This window comes from Equus caballus, chromosome 8 (genome assembly GCF_041296265.1).
Source record: "Equus caballus isolate H_3958 breed thoroughbred chromosome 8, TB-T2T, whole genome shotgun sequence".
Lineage (NCBI taxonomy): Eukaryota > Metazoa > Chordata > Mammalia > Perissodactyla > Equidae > Equus > Equus caballus.
The window spans coordinates 24,952,884-24,972,383 of NC_091691.1; the positions used below are offsets into that span (position 1 = coordinate 24,952,884).

The window sequence follows — 19,500 nt, forward strand, 5'->3', positions numbered from 1 at the left end:
AAAAAGGGAGTTAAAAGAAAATGTTTATTTTACGTACACTGAAAAAAGGTTCTCTGGAAAGAAATATAAAGTCTATGGAACAGGTACATTCCTGTTATGAAAAAGGGTGAGTCAAATTTGCAAAGCTGGATGAAAATCGGCATTAAGGACACTGGAGACAATGCTCCAAAATTCTGTGCTCAGATTATGGTTTAGGTTTCCAAGAGTGACCAAAGAGAATGCTGTCTTTTGGCATTTCTCTCATTATAAATACACAAAGTCATATTTTATAAAGTGCAATCTCTAAATTTGATAGTATGATTCAGGAGTCTAATCTCTGGGTAAAGGGGTAAAAAGAAAAAAGTTTCTGAGCTTATGAAAGCTGAGGGTACGGTCTCTAAAGCAGGAGTGATGCAGAGGTACCCTGTCCTGCCCACCCTGACTTTCACTACTATCACACAGTGGTTCTCAAAGCGTGGTCCATGTGCTCCCAAGACCCTTGCAGGGAGGCAAAACTGATTTCATAATATTACTAAGACGGTATTTGCCTTTTTCTACTATGTTGACATTGACACTCGCGGTACAAAAGCAACAGCAGGTAAAAACTGTAGGTGCTAGATCAAGGCAATGGAAGCTTGTATTCTCTGCCACCAGTACTTGCAGGAAAAAAAAAAAAGCCACTTTCACACAATAATGTGATGAAGCACTTGATGAAGCAGAAAAACGAATAATTTTACTAAATTTCAACCATGAATACACACCTTTTTAACACCCTGAGTACCAAAATGGGAAGCACACGTGAAGCACTTCTGCGCGCCGTGGACCGGGACCGTCTCAAAGACAAGCAAACGTGTAACTGCAGGCTCAGACAACCACTTTGTCCATGGAACACCATTTTCACTTGAAAAAATTACTAACTATGGTTACTTAGACTTGGGTATCCAGCAGACATTTTCCTGAAAATGAACTATGTGAGCCTGTCACTTTAAGGAAAACAACTATTTGTTAACAATGATAAAATCTAAGCTTTCAAGAGAAAATGAGAATTTTGGAAAACATATCCTTCACTGTGAGCTTGAAGCTTCTCAATGCTAAAGACTTTTCTGATGAGATCAATGATATTAACAAATGCAGTTTTTGATACTGTATAATGAAATGTGCCAGTATTTGGAATATCTCATAACTCGGTGAATCAACATTTCCCAACTAATGGTGCATAATGTTACAAAAGCATTCATGGCTAAAGGATTCATTCAAAGCACAAATTAGAACAACGGATTTTTATGTAACAATAAAAGTTCATTCATATAGTTTCAGATTCCACCTTCAAGAAATAACCACCTACCAAGTCTTTAAGTAGTAGCAAAGAAGAAAATCCATAATTCTGAAAATGCTCTTAAAATACTCTTTTCCCTTCCTTTCCTATTCATCTGTGTGAGGCCAATTTTCTTCACGTACTTCAACCAAAACAATGTATCCCTAGAGAGGAAAGGCAGCACTTGTCTTCTGCTAAAGCCAGACATTACGGAGATTTGCAAAAATGTAAAGCAAGGCCATCTTCTCATTAAATTTTTTATTTTAGAAAATATTCTTCATTAAAAATTTATGTAACACATAATGGGTTTATTATAATTTCTGATGAACTAATAAATACTTTCCGTTTTCATTTCTAATATGGTAAACATCAACAGATAAAACCTACATAAACAAAAGCTCTTTGGAGACCTCAATAATTTGTAAGACTCTAAAGGGGTCCTGAGGAAAAAAGTTTGAGAATTGCTGCTATATTAATTTTTCTTTACATTTTGAGTCACAAAGGTTTAAAACTCCCATTTCATAAGGGCTTCCAGAAGCATGTACTTCTAGTTCAGATATTTATAGATTTGGATGCACTGTAAATCTATAGATTTATAGATTTAGCAAACACAGTATTTACCACTGTATTACCATTGTTACAGCATTGTGCTAGGGGTTGAGTGACATAAGCAGCCTGAATTTACAATCTGTGGAAAGACCAGAGGTCTGTACATAAAGCAACAAGAACACAATTATGCATTAACATTGGGGGTATTTCTACATGTAAAACAGGCATTTCTCTAAGCCAGTTATCAGATGGACTGGTGCTCTACTCAGTGGTTCTCAAAATGGGTAGCAGCATCCACATCACCTGGGAACCTGTTAGAAGTGCAAATTAGCAGGGTCCCTCCCCAAACCTACTGAAACAAAATCTGGGGGTGGGCCCAGCTATCTGTATTCAAGTCCTTCTGGTGATTCTGATGCTGAAGTTTGAGAACCACTGCTAAACGACTGATAAGAAAAGTTACCTGAGGTTCATTTTCTCAATTACATGCACACGAATCACCCACATGACTGATTTCCCAAATACCACTACAGAAGCCTTGGCGCTTTCACCCCTCTATGCTTTTGTTTCAGCTTGTTCATTTGGCCTTGAACACCCTTTCCAAGTCTAGTTATCTTGATCTGCTGAAACCTTACTCAAGGGCAAACGCAGGCATCACTCACCCTCCCCACAAAACCTTCTGCAATCCTCTCCGATGAAAACGTGTCCATCGCTCAATTTCCCACGGTACTGAGTCTGTACCTCTTTTCTGGCACCTGGCACACTGCACCGTGTGTAGTCTATAGATCCCACCAGACTATAAATGCCCTGAGGGGAGAAACTGTCTTTTAGTCATCGTTATATTCCCCACAGTACTTTATAAACAATGCGCACTAAATAAAATGAATGAGATAAAAAGTCTCCATTGTTTAAATGACTCTACAAACTAGTTGGGGTGTATCCAGTATTTTTAAAAGTTATATACTTGGTACTTGCTACAGGTGACAGAAAAATATATGACACAGCCCTAAGCTCAAGGAATTTATAAGGTAGTTGGGGAGGGAAGACCCATACATATGAAAAATAACTAAGAATGTGATGCAACTTATGAGAAATACCTGAAAGTGTTTTGGAAGATGGGAGGATGGACTCGGGCAGAAAGAAAAGGCTTCAGGGGCGAGGCAGGATTTGAGCAGGGCTCAGGGAAAAGTAACAGCGTTGTGCAGGTGTTGGAAGTCAGGATTTCTAAAAAGGCAGACAGAAAAGATTTCAGGGAAGGAGATGAGAAGGAAAGGAATAAAGCGTGTAAATAAGACAATGAGGAGCTCAGTTTGGCTAACATCAGAAGATTTTTGTAAGAAATCAACTTAGAAAAGTAGACTGAAAGAAGACTAAAGAATCTTAAAGCTCCACCTAAGACCTTTGCTGTGATCTGTTTTTACTTGTCTTACACCTCAAAGGAAAAGCCTCTTTTACTTCAAGATTCTACCGGTACAAAATGAAAGACGTCTAGAGTTTCTCCTTTAAGCCTATTATTTACTTTATTTGCTTGTTTCCGTTATCTTAACCTAACCACCAGCATCAAGTAAAGATTTAAACCAAAGGTTGGCATTCAAGTCTTCACTCCCTCCAGGTAACAGTATTCATGGGGGCTACAGGGCAGGTCTTAAATTTCAGGGAAGAAGAGCCATGAGCATCAAAAGTTGATGATTAAACTGTAAATACAAAGGAAGGTTCTCATCTAAAACCCTTTGGATAACACTTTAGCAAGGATAAACTGGAGCCCTCTAAAGATTAGATAGCACTGAACACAAATGACAAATTCCAGGCTTTTCTCCTACTCTGTGCACAACGGGAGGGGAGGGGGACCAGATATTCCATGACCTACTCTGCCTTGATAACTTTTGGTCTCTTATCATAAACTTATCATAAACTGCTCACCCCAGTCTTCAAGTTAGGCTGAAAGGCAAATATTCTAGATCTACACTCTCCAATATGGTAGCCACTAAGCCACATGCACTGTTTAAATTCTTTTAAAATAAAATTAAAAATTCAGTTCTTCAGTCACAGCAGCCACTTTTCGAGTGCTCAAAAGCCACAGTGCAACATGTAGAATAATTTCCATTATCACAGAAAGTCCTACTGGACAGCACTGTTCTAGAACCTCCTCCATCCAGGGACAATCTACTTGCCAAATGAACAGTGTCCTTCAAAGTGATCACCTGAGGAAACCGTAAGTTTATTTAAATAATACTGCTTTGGTCAAAATATTTTTTAACTCCTCTTTCAGAGGCAGTTTATAAATTGCCCTTTAGTGGTGACCCAAGATGGCAGTGACCATCTCAATCTCTCAAAGGTCTTCATTAGACTTGCCTCTAAAACACTACTAGCTGTCTCCATAATTTGAACCAAAAATACAATGACGTGTAACTATTGAACACAGCAAAAATTTATCCAAGACACATAGGGTAATTCCAAGAGTTCCAAAAATTATTAACGGCAGTATCACTGTAATAAATGAATGACACCTCTCTAGATGAAAGAATTTAAGATCTGGTGTATTTTTTCCATTTATTTTTAAAAGTCAGTCACATTACTTTATAATCTTGCTTTCCAAACTATAAGGTTGCAACATATACTATACACTAACCCCCAGAATCCTATATTTACACCATTGATTGATGCCATAGTTATAATATTTTTTCAAGCCAAGAACCACTTGAAAAATGTTCTGAACAGTCAAAAATAGCTACTATATTGCTTGTACATTCTCAAACGGGAGAAGCAGGGACAGCGATCTACTTCCAAGCACCAACTCTGTACCAGGGAGAAGGGCTCCAGGCATGGATGGTTCAGTGGCACATCCTTTCTGACTCTCTTCCTTCTCATTAAAAGGTTTCTGCCTAAAAACAGGAAGTTTTGTTGCTAAACATCAACACTAGAGGAACAGTTTTTTGTGTTTTTTTTCTGTGTAAGCTACAGGATTATTTTAAGAGACAAAAAAGCGAGGCCTGAAATAAGCAAAAATTTTGAACTACATTAATATCCTAGTTTGTGATTTAACTCTGAGATCTGATTTAAATAACAAATTTAAAAGGGCAAGACATTTATTTCAGGGAAGCAAATAACCTTAGAAGACCTACCCTGTTCAGTATTTCCTAAACAGAAGTGTGCTTTATATGCCTTGAGAATGTTAGCTTTACTCAAAGTTAGGATTCCAGAAAGTAGCGCTATTCTCCTTCCACCCAACACAAATATGTGCTCCACCCTCTGGGAAGCTAAGGTTTGGGACACATTTGTCTAGTGTGTTAGATACTGGAAAACAGTAGCGTCTGGAGAGGCTTCAAGTGATTAGAACAATGCCAGTACACAGTATGCACCACAAATACTAGCCAGTTATTTCTAAGAATCCAACTGCCCCACTTTCCTCTCAGATATAACCTCTTTCACTACACGTTACTTGAACAGGAAATTACATAAAAATCAGTCTTCCGTTCTAACAAATTTTCTGAGGTTGGGAATACAGTTCAAGATGAGAGCCTTCTCAAAACATAGAACATATACTTACTACAGTTACTCCTAAGCAGTCCCCTAGAATATGCCTCATAAAGGGAAGAATATTGAAAACATGCAGATAAAGAAAACATTTATTTGTAGTAAAAAAACAATGGGTTAGTTATCAGGCTCTTGAAAGAAAAAAAAAAAAGCACGACTGTAGTGATGAACCCCAAGTTTGGAGGTGAAGCCAGTGCCATCTAACACTTTATGCAAAGCACAAAGAGCCGTCAACTGTTCCAGCTGCCCCAGGAAACCACCAGAGTTCATTTCAAGATGCCTGAGGGATCATTCCCCATCTGCTAACAACCACTACCATTCAGACCCCATCTTGATACCCCTTCCATGAAAGAGAATGGGAATTCAAAAGACTCAATTCTGTTCTACCTGTCAAAGAATATATGAAAGCACAGTTCTATTTCTGAAAGCACAGAAATGAAATGAGATAATGAAATAATTACTTTAATTACTGACACTGATCTAAAGCAATTAAATACTGTCCCCATAGCTAAAATTAACCTTAAATTGGTAATTTCAAGTTTCTACAACATATATGTACAGGATGTCTCATTTCTAAAAGCTGTCTTAAATACATCCCAGTTAAAGACACACATTTGAAAGGGAACATACCTAGGAAATCCATAAAGGGCTCTTAGTTTCAAAGAAAGCAAATATTTTAAGACTTTAGGTCATACATATTTAAGAAAATAGGGACATGTGACTGTTACAGAGGGGAAAAAATGGGGAACACATGGGACAATGCTTTAAAAAGAGCAGTCTAATGCATGTGTGGTAGCAGGGGGTATATGGGAAATCTCTGTATCTTCCACTCAATTTTGCTGTGAAACTAAAATTGCTCTAAAAAATAACGTCTATTAAAACAAAAAAAATTTTTTCAAGAAACAAAAAGAGCAATCTACTTCAAAAAGTGGATATTGAGTCTTTCTGATACTGACATGCTTTGTGGGGGGAAAAGCAGTAACGAAACAAAACAAAAAAATTTTGGCCACATAATCTCTTAACTCTAGAATCAAACTTAGGAGAATCCAGTATCTACTTAAATAAAAGATGGGATTGGGATAATTTATCAAGTGCTCATTCCTAGCACAGAGGAACACAGAGTTTTTGAAGTTTTTGTTTGTGAAAATTAATAAATGGAAACTTCATTTAAAATGGAGTCCAGGGGCCCAAAGAGGGAGCTGCCACACACTGTCACTTGAGGTCAATTACAGGAAAGATTGTCAATTAATAGACCCCAAGAAAAAGAAGTCCTCAACAGGAAGAATCATCAATTACAGACCCCAATAGGAAGAAACGTACATTGCACCCCAAATAGAAACGGACCACACTAGCAACTCAGTCAATGAGAAACCATCACCACCCTGAACTCTTGCTCTTCTCCAATGGACTTCCATTCAAAACAACTCCTCCCAATTTCCTCCTTTTTCCCTATAAAATAATGGTCCTCTCCTTTGATTCTTGGACTTGCCTGTGGCTTTTGCTATAGCTTGCTTGTTCCGAACTGAAATTCTTTGCTGTTCCCCAGTAAATCCACTTTGCTGGTAAAATAACTGGGTGTTTTATTTTTTAGGTTAACAGTTTAAAGGAGGGCAATCCTTAAGAAAATTATATGTATTAACCCTTAGAGACCAGGTTTCTGGATATTTCTTCTTAATTGTGATACATCTGAATTTAGGCTTCTGGGTCATAAATAATTTATACTACTGATAACAAAGTCTAATCATTTCAGATTGTTACTTGCCTGGTGTGGTAGATATATTTTCCTAGAACAAAAATGCTATGTTTATTTGCAGGGAACAGGAAAACTGCTATCAAATCACCTAGTAAACAGAGCCACTGGTTGACCACACACCCATTCACACAGTGAGACATTTCTGCTCTACTGCTCAGTCTTCTGTTTTTAAACGTCCTGCCAGAGGATATTTTAAAGCAATGATTTTCTTTTCATTATATAATCTTTTTCAGTAAAATATAGAGGGCCTAATGACAACTTCTTTACTTTTTATCTACAGAAGTTGCAGAAAAGTCAACCCAAATCTAGGAATATGAGACAAACAGTACCTCATGATGACTGTAGAATTGGACCAGGCCTCAGCTCATATCCTGCCAGAAGTTGGGCAAACATTTTAAGTGACCTCGGCTGTGAGGTCATGATGATGACCTCATAAACAGGAATTCTGATGTTGGTCTGCCTCTAGGATGCAACCTCACCACTTTAAAGAAAAACCAGAAGGTTTGGTATCCCTGAATCTGGAGCTGATGACTCAGGAAATGCACCTTCTCCCAAGAAACTGTCCTCCCATCTAAGATTAGCAGCATCTTTCTCCACTACTGACCACTATAAGCAATGCAGGTAAGCAGGGAGAAGCACATCCACCCAAGTATTCAGCTCACCACGAAGAATGTATTTTTTACATTTTTCAAGTTTGCAAGTTAGTTCTGTTTCAAACTCCTTTTCTTAGTATTCCCTCCTGGAAAATTAAGCTATATTTAAGAATTCTGAAAAGTGAGTAGGAAGTCAATCATAAACTTAAAATGTTATTCCTGCCTTGCCATTCTAATATTTCTTTAACTTCGCCAGCCTCAATATTTTCTACCAAGAAGAAGATTACAATGTGTAAGCAGAAAGTTCAGTTCAGAAACACCCAAAGTGTAAAGCCTCAGCAGAGCTCCAAACAGTGTATCTTTGCTAAGAAAAGGTACAGTTGTCAGATTGTTGTTATTGTTGTTGTTTTCCCCTGCTTATGAGCTTCAGTTTGCAAGCCAGCACAGAATAAGAATTGGTGAAATTTTATTATTTCTAAGTGGTTAAAAATTATTGAATTGGGGGCCGGCCCCGTGGCCAAGTGGTTAAGTTCGCGTGCTCCGCTACGGCAGCCCAGGGTTTCTCTGGTTTGGATCCCGGGCGCAGACATGGTACCACTCATTAGGCAACGTTGAGGCGGCGTCCCATGTACTACAACTAGAAGGACCCACAACTAAAATATACAACTATATACTGGGGGGATTTGGGGAGAAAAAGCAGAAAGAAAAAAAAAGGAGATTGGCAACAGTTGTTAGCTCAGGTGCCAATCTTAAGAAAAAAAATTGAATTGGAAGAAAATGTAGCAAAGGATTAATAATAATTATCTCCAGGTTATGGGATTATATTGGTAGTTTTTATACCATATTTGTGTCTTCTTGGGTTTCTCACATTTTATTTAATGAATAGGTATAATTTCATAAGCAGGAAAAAAATTTAATGATTTTGAGCCACAGTAAAATGCCTTCAACCAGAGAGTACTGAAGCAGACTCTACCGTGCAGCTTTCTACACAGGAACATAAATGCAGCACAAGGCCAGTACGAGGAGTGGATAAGCATGCAGAGTGGCTAGAGGTTCGCCAAGCCTTTTTCTTTTTCTTCCTGGAGTCACAGACCCCACTTCCCAGCTCCCTTTGCAGATCAGTGTGACCATGTGATTGAGTTCTATGTGGGAGGTATGCCACTTCTAGGGCTAGCCCATAAAATCTTCCCATGTACAATCCCCCATCCTCTCAGCCCCTCCGACGGCTTGATGGAGACAAGCTGGGCAACCTCGAAAGCATAGATTGAGGAATGTGGGATCACAAGGTGGAAGAAGGCTGAATCCTGAATCACTTCTCCCCATTCCCCTATCAGGAAATACCCACTCTGGACTTTTCCATAACTGAAAATAAACTCGCATCCATTAAGGTCACCAAAATTAGTGGGGTTTCTTACAGCAGCTAGTTTTTCTTACCTAATAAAGATAAAAACTCTGCTTAGAGATTGGGAATCATCTCACCTAAATAAACTCTATGCACCTGAGGTACAAGCTTCCTACCGCAAAAAGCACAATTACATGAATAATAAATAAAAGTATTGTATTTCCTTAAAAGCAAAAAGACATTTTACTGGCAAGAGCAAATTATGTCTAAATTACACACAAGTTTGATGACAGCATACTTAAACTTATATAAGACTGATGAGTTGATAACTGTTCAAGATAGGTGATGGTACCATTCTACTTTTGTGTCTGTCTGAAATTTCCGATAATAAAAAGTTTTATTATAGAAGCTATTTTAGTAAAATCCAAACACCACCTTCTGCCTCACCCCTCATAACCTAAAAAAAGCTTAAGCAATTTACAGAAACAAGAGGTTCCTCAAAACAAGCAGTTTCCAAAAACAAGCATGGTACAAATTATGTTCAAGTGAAAAGGAATAATATTCTTCATAATTCTTGTCTGATTTCTTAAGGTTTTGTTTAGGTTTTTTGTTTACTGTCATAAAAAAATTTGTGGCTTTAAAAAACAAACGTATAAAAAGGTTAGACTGGGTAATGAACACCTGGACTCTGTCCCAGCCGGATGACATTCAACAGGTACGTAACCCCTCCCAGACCTTAATATCCTGATCTATAACCTGAGGATACTGATTAAGTAAGATCTATTTCTAACTCCATCTTTTTGTGGTTCTACTGTTTAGATTCCAAGTTGAAACTCCCTAAATGAAAGGGCAAGGATTCAAAAGTGAAAGTGATTCAAAGTGAGGCTCTCACTTTGCCAAAGAGTACTCTGCCATCAGTGAAGAAGAACCCACATCTGATAAGGTGGGCCTCTAACAGGTTCAGCATCTCCTGGCACCCTCCAGCAGGGCACTGTATCGTCTGAGGCAAATCACATCTCCACACTTGGTCTCAGTCCCTTTATAGTCTATTTCGCCCCATCAGCAAAACGAAAATAGTCCTTTATTTACCAAATCCGGAAAATCTGTTGGGAGGCAAAAGGAGAGCTGAAGAATCTCCAATGAATTTAATCTGCCAGGAGAGGGAGTTTAACTCTGGGCCTCCAGAGACAGGTTGCACGTACAGAAGAGGGGGCTTCTGGAAACCCAGGCTTCGGCTTAGCCCCGCTGGGTGACTGAGAGGAAATCCAGCAGTAGACGGGTTAAGTGACTTACCTGTAGAGAGCTGCACTCCGAGACGTCTGAGCTCCCTTCCAATTCTAAAACGTTAAAAGTCCACGAACTTAATAACAGAAGGGACGTGGAAAGAAGTTCTGAGAGTAATGAAAAGGCTAGTTTGAAAGATGTTTCTGATGCTGATTTTCAAGTCAAGCTTGAGAGAAAAACTCAAATGTTGTGTTCTAATATCATACGCCTGAGTTTGGGAGGTTCATTCACAGCTTAATCCTGTCCCCTGAAGTCATGGTTATGTAAGTGTCTGTTGTATGCTGTGTCACTTGCTCTCCCCCACCCCCAACACAGGAGACACACTGAAACCTGAGCTCATCTGCTTCAGCCACTGAAAACACTTACACAATACTCTGGTGGCTTTCCAAATTGACTAGTATTTCCACTAAAGAAATGTAAGTTATTCAATTTTTCCCCCTCTTTCAATTTCATTCACATTCATATTTCTGTACATACAGAAAAGACTGAGAGAGACAAATAAAATTGACAAGCATTTACAGATTTTCTCCAATTCCTGCGTAAAACAAGGAAGGTCAAGTATTTCAACTTCACAGAAGACTATCAAAACCCAATTACTAAGCTGATAGGCCTGCCCGGGACCAATTTAAACACATCTCGCATGCCAGCTGAACTGAGCTTCAGGTCGTTTGATGGGAAGTGCACAGTCATGCCTCATCTCCCACATATGGGCTGTTTATACACCCAAGGCGCACACTCCACTGCTGCATGCAGCACATTCCCATATATAAGGGCTTCGGGGGACACAGGAAATGACTCTAACAGAATACAAGCAGACGCATCACTCCTCGTGGGGTTTCTCCTGACTACTCTTCCTGCCCCATCTCTCCCTCCCCTGGACTACTCCAGCCACTGTGCAGTCTTCTATTATTGGACGATGAATCACACTCACTCGTGTTTTGTTTGCATAGCATGCTATGACTAAGTTCCTCATGGTCAGGGATGAAATTTGCCTTTGCATCCAAAGGACCCAAGATAGCATGTGATATATAGTAAGAGTTCAAAACCCTTCTGAACTGACTCAACCTCAAAACAAGAACCCATAAAATGATGCAATTCTGTAATTTATACTTCACCCTCTAAGCATTTGCTGAAAACAACAGCATTAGAGGGTTTCCCAACTCTGGGGCCTCTTTTTAAAAGCAGGCCAATGAGGCTATGAGTAAACTGTTCGATTACCACCTCCAGTAGGTGGTACATAAGAGCTGTAAGACAAATTAGATCATTACCTTTGTTGACACTACTATACTTTCTAGAACAGTGCTGTCCAATAGAAGTATAACGTGAGATATATGCATAACTTTGAATTTTCTAGTAAGCACATTTAAAAAATAAAATAGCTGAAACTAATAACATTTTATTTAACCCAGTAAATCCAAAATATTACTTCAAAATGTAATCAATATAAAAATTATTACTAAGCTATTTCACATTCTTTTTTTCATACTAGGTCTTTGAAATCTATTGTGTATTTTATACTTAATAGCACATAACAACTTGGACTTCGCACAGTTCAAGTGCTCAAAAGCCATCCGCGGATTGTGGCTACTGTACTGGACAGTGCAGGTGTAGAATGTACGTTTAAGGCAGAATATAAAGTAGCTCTCCTCTTGGCATTGATAAGACACTTGCCAATCAAATACCCCAAATCGGGCTGCGTATGCAACCTTCGTCTTTCCTACTTCATTACAATACATATGTGAGGAAAAGATCAGAAAAACGTAAACTCTTGAACATAAAATTTTGAATAATCTAATTGTTCTTAAGATAAAAAAGGAAAAAATAGCATTTACAGCAAAAGGACCCTTAAAATATCTATTTGACAGGGGATACCTAATGTGTAAAGAAGCCCTGCTTACAGCACAGGCCCTGCCCAGTAAAACTGACAGCTTACACTAAGAGTTTGAAAATATACCCACGCAAACTCAAAGCAAAGTACAGAGATTGAGTTACAGATAAAAATTTAATAGGTGTGTCTCAAGATACAAGAAAGGAACCGAGAGTCAGCGACCGGCAGATTTAAGGCCAGTATGGCAGGAGGCAGCATTTCAAGTACAAAGAGGGGAGCGAGAGCATTATTTTACTGAAGCAGCATCTTCCATCTTTCTGATTGAGGTAAACCAATGCAGAGTGAAGGAATGGCGTGTTAAGAACATATGGAAAGATCAGCCTGCAGACTGGATGGAAAAACTGTAGGAGAGAAAAGAGAGGTGAAGGATGCGACTGTATTGTCAGCTATTAGTTTCTTACTAATCTGATATTTTTTCCCCTAAACTTTAGTAAATTGGCTTTGACTTAGAAACAGGCTAGTGGCTATAATGTAAAATGTAAGACCCAGGAAAGAAAGAGCCTTGTCCCAAGTTTTAACATCTGGAAAACTTGTTAGTCTACTGAATGAAAACGCAGAATATTCCTCGGAGGATGGAGGGAGGAGCATCTTCTCCAGGGTAGAGTATCTGGCAAGCACATGAGTGGTCAGTCAGTGTGAACTGATGATGAGTGACATGAAGCCACATAAGGTCATCCTAAGGTTCTGGCCTACCCGAAGCTTGCCCCTTGAACACAGGGAAAATGTGTGTGACTTCACCAAACACAGTGTAGGGTACAGGCCACAGAAGAGCCACTGTTCACATCAGTGTAATGACAAGTGAGAGAAACTAGAGAGAAGAAGGTAGGGGACCGGAGCCATCTGTTGTCAGCAGCAACTAAATGACTGGTTTAAAGGCAACAGGATAAACCATACACATGGGAGATAAGTCACTAAGGCTGATGCCTGGGAAGACAGGGAGGGATTTTGAAATTGTCCCTCTGTTTCTTTATCCCACCATCTCCAGCAGACCATTCCAAGACTCAGGAATAATGAAAAGATTAGCCAGGGGGAAAAGGCCATACAGCCTTGCCAGAAATAAACATACAGAAGAAGTGAAAGCCATTTTCCCACGTGGAAAGAAATAGAGAATCCATCCTCCAGAGAGCAGACTCTGTCCTTCCAAAGGGTAAGCTTAAAACGGTGGAGCAGTGTCTCAAATGTGTTGAGGAGGCCAGAGCATCTGGAAATAGCGGTGTTCTTAATAGAATACCACAAAATACTGAGGTTCAGTACAAAGTCTAAATTTTCTAAATATACCGTGGCAGGAGCCTAAGACTTAAACTAAAAAACTCCCACAATAAATGAAAAATGAAATTAAGAAAACCATTGTTCATTACTTAATTTTTCATATAAATTGGAAAAAGCAGCATCGTAGTCTAGCTTAAAGATTGCCAGAGTTCTCCAAAGATCACCTAGCTGAAGAAACAGAATCTTCTAAGAACTGCAAGTCACCTGACACCTCTCTCACAGTTCAAGCTAATTTTGTACCACTTTTGATAAACTTACAGTTAATCCACAAGCTGAAGAAAGAGGTGGTAATAACATATTCATGTAGTGCTAAATTTATATATTTCAGAAATCATTATAAAGTATGACACAAAATAATAAAATAAGTTAAAGGAAGAGAAAAGGAGACATGAGAAAGGTAAAACTAAAATGTAAAAAACACCAACTTAAGTATGGGGCCACCTGTCAACACTTTCATTCAGTTCCACATCTCTCTACTCAGTTTATTACCTTGTTCTTACAGGATTTACTTACACCAACTCCAAAGAGCCATTTGTCAGAATACGAGCACTCACAGCTATTTTTCAAAACATGGTCCTCATTGTCTTTACTTGCAACAATTTCAGTTCCCTGTGCCTCTCATATGGTAGATTACTTAACAAACGTTAATTGAATATTAAATACATGCAGCCTATCCTCCTTTTTTTCATTCCATTGTCAAAAATATTCATGAACACCAATACTTCCACAAACATCTCCAACTCCTGGGTAATTCATCTGGATGGGTCCTGTTGCTGTCATCACTCTGGATTCATAAGGGAATATCTAGGCAAAAAATGTTAGAAAGATTCCAGGTAGCATAATTCTGGCTCTTCTTTAGCCTTCTGTCACCTTATTGTACTTGAGTACCACTAAGATCTATTTTCACTGACATTTATCTACATAAGTAGCATTTATGTATGTTTCATACACAATATATGATATAACTTTTTAAATAGGCCAGACTCAGCTTTAAAATTAACACAAAGAATTAAAAACACAAACTGCATATCTCTAGCAAGGATAAAGTACAAAAGATGAAAGGTAAGTAAATAGCGTAGTCACTATTTAAGGGAATCAATGTGAAAAGCCCATTTAGGCATTAAAGGACTAACACAAGCCAGTAAGGGTCAGAAAATTAACTGGCTCCTTAATTCAAACGGTGCTACAAGGGAGTTGTACTTCCCACTTCTAACTGGTAGAGCCCTTACAAAGCAATTTATAAAATCAGTCTACCAACCCTAAGTGTTGGTTTGAGAATATCATACAGTAAGATACTGAAAGTAAACAGAAAGTTTTACAATATCTTTCCATCAAAGTCAGAAGTAGAATTTTAAGTGATTGAAGACTCAGTTCAGGATGTTGCTGAACAAAGTCAGAACAGGGTATCAATAGATAGACAAAACCCCTTGAAAAATTATTCTGTGCTTGAAAATTACATGCTTTTAAAACTTAAAGTATGTATGACATAGTACAGAACACAATCTGTACCCAGAGTTTCAAAGTCTACAGCCATTTTAAAAAGGAGGGGGAGGAGGCCAAAACCTAACTAAGGCAAAGAGAGCTGGAACATTAGACCTTTTTTTAAAAGATAGAACTCTGTGCCACGATGCAACTGCCTGCAATTATGAATGTCTTTGTACAACTAAGTTTGAGTGAAGATTTATTTTCTTCCTGCTACTTAGATAAGCAGAAAATAAGCAGCCTCCCAAAGTTCCTCCATCTTCAAAAGAATTAAAAAAAAAAAAAAGATGAGGGGGACATGGAAAGCCAAATAATTTGAGCTATTTTGCTCATTTACACAAGTTTCTACAAAATTCCTGTGATTCTTATACCACCAGCTTAGAGATGGATCTTAAAAGGGACTGAAATTACTAGGCCTGGTTAGTATCCCAGAAGAACTTAATAGGTCGACAGCAGTCAATTATACTAATATGTAAAATATGTAAAAAGGAGCAAATGTGCTTAATATAGCATCATAAACTTTTAAAATCAGAAGAGACCTTAGCAATCTAGTTCAACTTACTCATTTTACCACGGAGGAAACTGATTCTGAAAAGTGAAATCACTCGTTAAGGTCACAGTTACTTAACAACCTAGGACTTAAACTCTAATCTCCAGATTAAAGACTCCTGACCCTAAACTATGCTGATGAAAAAAAGTTTCTGATCTGTAATATACAGCAGCGAGATAAATGAGTCAATCTCAAAGCAAGTTAAAATTGGCTTCCCTTTACAATCTTCACAAAGGAATAAAAGCAGGCATATTGTTGCTCGCCCTTAAACAGTCAGACATTGCCCATACTAAGAGCAAACACACACCAACTGTTTGCTCTGAACGAGAACAGGGCATGAAGATAACTCACAGAAGAATCAATTACTTCCTTACTGTTTTTTTCTCTTTATAAAAGCCTTCTTGTTTTTACTTTGCAAATAAGCAAATTTAATACTTGCTATAGGTCTTTAGATCCAATAGAAAAAATAACCACATTTCTATTTTCACAATACTGAAGGATATCTGGCTATTTCAAGAGAAAATATCCCCTACTAATTTTACTCATTTACTAATTTTACTTAGGGTCCCTAAGAGAGTTTTCTGGACAATGAGCCTAGGTGCTATAAACGGAGCCTAGGAATTGTTTTCATTTGCATCTTAACACCCAACGTCACTGTTGGTTCTTTTTCACCTGTTTAGGTCATCTTCTACACAGACACACAGCAAGTTCTATTAGACCTTAGAAAGAAAAACTCCACCTTTAATTAAACAGTGGGAAATAAAACTGACAAACACATGACAGGACCTGAAATTTGGCAAGGCACAAGTTCTGACATGAGGAGCATGAGTGGCTTTTCCATGCTGAATATTTAATTCTTCATAAATTACAAGTTCTTCAGCAACAACTGTTCATTAAAAATATGCCGTTCAGTAACGGCAAGGCACTCCTACTCAAATTAATTTTCCAAAACATGGCAGGAAGAAAGGTTTTCATTTCTCCTCCCAGTAGAAGTGGATTTTTCCCCCATTCTGACTTAAATGAAAGGAGAAAACTCAGGTGCTGAAACGTAACTTCCTTTAGCGATGGGAAGTCAGGAAGACACAAGGGACTGAAGGGGAAGGGAAAGAGTACTAACGCTTACTAGGGTCTACACACATTAATTCATTTAATTGTCACAATGACTGTACGGAGTAGCTATTATCCTCAATTTATAGATGAGAAAACTGCACTCCAAAAGTGAAGCAGTTTGTGCAAGGTCTTCCTAAAGTAACAGAGCCAGGATTTGCTGTCAGGCAAAGGATGGAATTCTTGCTCTTAACCTGACTTCCGCTAACAGCTCTGGGGTCCCCAAGAGCAGAACGTGTACCTGTTTTACTCAACTTTGTACCCCCAACATCTGTGCTACTGTCCCCTACAGTACACACTCAATAAATGCTTGATGAATATATGAATTAAAAGATAATTGGTAAACTCAACAACAAAAAAACAAACAACCCAATTCAAAACTGGTAAAGGACTTAAATAGACATTTCTTCAAGATGTACAAATGGCCAATAAGCGAATGAAAAGATGCTCAACATCACTAATCATTAGGAAAATGCAAATTATAACCACAGGAGAGGGGCCAGCCCCAAGGCCGAGTGGTTAAGTTCTCGCGCTCCGCTTCAGCTGCCCAGGGTTTTGCTGGTTCGGATCCTGGGTGCGGACATGGCACCGCTTGTCAGGCCATGCTGAGGCGACATTCCACATGCCACAACTAAAGGACTCACAACTAAAATACACAACTACGTACAGGGTGCTTTGGGGAGAAAAAGGAAAAATAAAATCTTAAAAAAAAAAAAAACAGTGAGATACAACCTCATACCCATTAGTATGGTTACTATCAAAAAAACAGAAAACAAGTGTTGGCAGAGATGTGGAGAAACTGGAACCCTGGTGCACTGTTGGTGGGACTATAAAATGGTACAGTCACTGAGGAAAACATATGGCAGTTCCTCAAAAAATTAAAAAGAATTACCATAGGATCTAGCAATTTTGCTTTTGGGCATATACCCAAAATATCTGAAAGCAGTATCTCAAAGTGGTATTTATACACCCATGTTCATAGCAGCATTATTTGCCATAGCTAAAACGTGGAAGCAATCCAAGTGTCCACTGACAGATGAATGGGTAAGCAAAATGTGGTATACACATACAACGGAGTATTATTCAGCCTTTAAAAGGAAGGAAATTCTGAAAGATGCTACAACATGGATGAACCTGAGGACATCACACTAAATGAAATAAGCCAGTCACAAAAGGACAAATGCTGTATGGTTCCACTCATATGAGGTGCCTAAGAGTACTCGAAATCATAGAGACAGAAAGTAGAATGGTGGCTGCCAGGTGTAAGGAGAGAGGGACTGGGGAATTAGTGTTTAATGGGAATAGAGTTTCAGTTTTGCAAGATGAAAAGAACTCTGGAGATGGATGGTAGGGATGGTTGCAAAACAATATGAATGTACTTAATGCCACTTAAAAATGGTTAAGATGGTAATTTTTATATGTGTATTTTACCATAATAAAAGCAAGTGAAAGATAATTGGTATTCTTTTGTACATCCTTTTTATCCTAAATGGTAGCATACTATTGTTCTGCACTTTGCTTTTATACTTAATAAATTTTTGAAGGCAAAAAATAAAAAGATAATTGATACATTCTCCGAAGAAGCTATACAAATGGCCACTAAGTACACAAAAATGTGCTCAACATCACTAGCCATAGGGAAAATGCAAATTAAAATCACAAGATACCTCACCTCACCCCGACTTGGATGACTAATAAAAAATCGAGATAACAACAAGTGTTGGTGAGGATATGGAAAAACTGGAACCTCAATCATTGCTGGTGGTACAATCACTTTAGAAAACAGTTTTGCAGTTTCTCAAAAGGTAGAGTTCTCATATGATCCAGCAATTCCATACTGAGATATACACCCCAAGATAAATGGAAACGTATGTCCACACAAAAACTAATACCCAGATGTTCATAGCAGCACTGTGAAAGTGGAAACAACCCAAATGTCCACCAGCTGGTGAATAGCCAAAATGTGGTATATCCAGACAATGGACTATAATAAAAAATAAAAAAGAACAAAGTGAGCCAGCCCTGATGGCCTAGTGGTTAAAGCTCAGTGTGCTCCACTTTGGCAGCCGGGGTTCAGTTCCTGGTGCAATACACCACCGCTCATCTGTCAGTAGCCAGGCTGTGGCGGCAGCTCACATAGAAGAACCAGAAGGACTTACAGCTAGAATATACAACTATGTACTGGGGCTTTTGGGGGAGGGGGAGGAAGATTGGTAACCGATGTTAGCTCAGAGCAAATCATTCCTAGCAAAAAAAAAAAAGAATGAAGTATTGATACAAGCTACAACATGGATGAACCTTGAAAACATTTTGCTAAGTGAAAGAAGCCAGTCATATTCTGATTCCATTTATACGAAACGTCCGGAACAGGCAGATTTACAGAGACAAAGAGTAGGGCTGGGAGGGTCAGGGGGAAATGAGGAGTGACTGCTAATGGGTAGAAGGTTTCTTTTCGGTATGAAGAAAATATTCTAAAACTGATTGTGGTGATGGCTGCATAACTCTGTGTAAAACAAGAGAATTCGTATAGCCAGCAGTTTTCCAGTTTACTACCTACAACCAGATATTTTTGACCAAACATCAGAAAAAAGACATGCAGAAAGTTCAGCGATTATAAACTGCTAAAGACCAGTCAGAGGGACCTCCTCAGGGCAGGGAAGCCTCCCCTGGATATAAACCCAAATGTCTTTTCTCAAGTTTATTTCCTGTTACCCGCCCTCAAACTACAGAACAGCAGACTATCTGCCATTATCTCAACACGCTACTTTTACGTCTCGTATCTTTGCTCAAGCTGGCCTGGAAAGTCTCACCTCACCTGTCCCTGCCTACAAACCCTAGTTCTTCATCAATGCCAAACA

The 19,500-nt window shown here is 38.6% G+C and overlaps 1 protein-coding gene and 1 long non-coding RNA gene across 51 annotated transcripts in view; one reads left to right on the forward strand and one right to left on the reverse strand.

The window, feature by feature from the left end:
• The window catches only part of CLIP1 (CAP-Gly domain containing linker protein 1), a 114,213-nt gene that overhangs the window by 88,214 nt on the left and 6,499 nt on the right, over positions 1-19,500 (reverse strand). For 9 of the 50 annotated variants that reach the window (XM_023647237.2, XM_070220279.1, XM_023647235.2 and 6 more), the window contains exon 1: positions 10,356-11,088. The exons of 26 other annotated variants lie outside the window; for them this stretch is intronic. The gene's annotated coding sequence lies outside the window, so the exon portion shown is untranslated. Of the gene's footprint in view, positions 1-2,937; positions 3,065-7,456; positions 7,541-10,355; positions 11,089-19,500 lie in introns of those variants that run through there. 15 more of the 50 variants (XM_070220301.1, XM_070220314.1, XM_070220281.1 and 12 more) reach the window with 6 other exon arrangements.
• LOC111774664 (uncharacterized) lies at positions 7,578-10,864 on the forward strand. Its single transcript, XR_002809757.2, has 3 exons — positions 7,578-7,748; positions 7,977-8,094; positions 9,882-10,864. It is a non-coding gene; the product is annotated as an uncharacterized lncRNA (long non-coding RNA).